The 2,178-nt window shown below is 40.8% G+C and overlaps 1 pseudogene; it reads right to left on the bottom strand.

The window, feature by feature from the left end:
• Positions 1-948: 948 nt before the first annotated feature.
• On the bottom strand, positions 949-1,228 carry LOC147377070 (cytochrome b-c1 complex subunit 6, mitochondrial pseudogene; annotated as a pseudogene).
• Between the last annotated feature and the right edge of the window lie 950 nt (positions 1,229-2,178).

Below are 2,178 nucleotides of genomic sequence, written 5' to 3'. Positions count from 1 at the left end.
GGATGGTTCAGGCAGAGGAAACTTAGAGGAAAAAACTAAAATAAATTTTACATTTATTTGCACATTTAATTCTACAGTAACACTGTCAGGTAAGGTACTCTGGTCTTCATTGTAGAGACGAGAAAACTGAAATAGAAAGATTAGGTTATTTGCTCAAAGTCATGTACAGAGCAAATTCAAAATCTGATCTGCACCAGGGAATGAGAAGTAAACAAAATATTCTTAAATGTGGTAATAGAAGAGCCAGCTCTGTGCATGCATACATTATCAGTTCAGTTCAGACACTCAATTATGTCCAACTTTTGCGACACCACAGATTGCAGCATGCTAGGCTTCTCTGTCCTTCACCATCTCCTGGAGCTTGCTCAAACTTACGTCATTGAGTTGGTGATGCCTTTCAATCATCTCATCCACTGTTATCCCTTCTCCTCCTGTTTTCAATCTTTCCCACCATCAGGGTCTTTTCCAATGAGTCAGTGCTTCGCATTATGTAGCCAAAATATTGGAGCTTCAGCTTCAACATCAGTCCTTCCAATGAATATTCAGGACTGATTTCCTTAGGAGGGACTGGTTTGATCTCCTTGCTGTCCAAGGGACTCTCAAGAGTCTTCTCCAACACCACAGTTCAAAAGCATCAATTCTTCATCATGCAGCTTTCTTTATGGTCCAACTCTCACATCCATACATGACTACTGGTAAAACCATGGCTTTGACTAGACACACCTTTGTTCATAAAGCAATGTCTCTGCTTTCTGTTTTATTTTATTTTTTGCAGATCTGAACTTTATTAAGATGAAATCAGTGATAATTACACAGAAATTACTTGCCTAAGCTAAAATCCTTGAGATTCACATGAACTTAATTACACAAACAAATGGCATGTTCAAAACCATGAGGAAATATCCCAATGCTCAGGTGATGAAGGCTTAGGTGAATAAATCTGCACACCTATTTCAATCTATTAAACAGTTTGTGGGCCTCACAGTGGTCCCTTGCATGCAAGAAATCAAAGAGCTTCTCTGTGCAGTCCTCCTCTGCCTGTGGCCTGGAGGATACACACTCATCACAGAGCTCTAGTCACTCCCGAGCCTTTACACATTTCTTCAGCTGCTCACATTGCCCTCTAATGGTTGTCAGGGGATCCACTAATTCCTCCTCCTCTTCTTCCTCCTCCTTGGGATCTCCAGACCCGGTCAGCATCCTTTGCTTGTCCTCTAGCCCCATGTCTGGCTGCAGTCCTGGTCTGCTATTTAATATACTATGTAGGTTTGTCATAGCTTTTCTTCCAAGGAGCAAGTGTCTTTTAATTTCATGGCTGCAGTCACCATCTGCAGTGATTTTGGAGTCCAAGAAAATAAAGTCTCTCATGTTTCCATTGTTTCCCCATCTATTTCCCATGAAGTGATGGGACTGGATGCCATGATCTTGGTTTTCTGAATGTTGAATTTTAAGCCAGCTTTTTCACTCTCCTCTTTCACTTTCATCAAGAGGCTCTTTAGTTCCTCTTCACTTTCTGCCATAAGGGTGGTGTCATCTTCATATCTGAGGTTATTGATATTTCTCACCACAATCTTGATTCTAGCTTGTGCTTCATCCAAGCCAGCATTTTGCATGATGTACTCTGCATATAAGTTAAATAAGCAGGGTGGCAATACACAGCCTTGATGTACTCCTTTCCCGATTTGGAACCAGTCTGTTGTTCCATTTCTGGTTCTAACTGTTGCTTCTTGACCTGCATATAGATTTCTTAGGAGCAAGTAAGGTGGTCCGGTACTCCCATCTCTTTAAGAATTTTCCACAGTTTGTTTTGATCCACACAGTCAAAGGCTTTAGCATAGTCAATGAAGCAGAAGTAGATGCTTTTCTGGAATTCCCATGTTTTTATCTATGATGCAACGGATGTTGGCAATTTGATCTCTGTTTCTTCTGTCTTTTCTAAAACTACTTGAACTTCTAGCAGCTCTCAGTTCATGTACTGTTGAAGCCTAGCTTAGAGAATTTTAAGCATTAGTTTGCTAGCATGTGAGATGAGTGCAATTGTGTGGTAGTTTGAACATTCTTTGGCATTGCCTTTCTTTGGGATTGGAATGAAAACTGACCTTTACCAGTCCTGTGGCCACTGCTGAGTTTTCTAAATTTGCTGGCATATTGAGTGCAGCACTTTCACAGCACTGTCTT

This window comes from Bos grunniens, chromosome 3, assembly GCF_055505025.1.
Source record: "Bos grunniens cultivar Pamir isolate PY7600 chromosome 3, Bosgru_T2T1.0, whole genome shotgun sequence".
Classification (NCBI taxonomy): Eukaryota; Metazoa; Chordata; class Mammalia; order Artiodactyla; family Bovidae; genus Bos; species Bos grunniens.
Note: the sequence above shows the minus strand (reverse complement) of the source record. Positions and strands in the feature narration are given on the sequence as shown.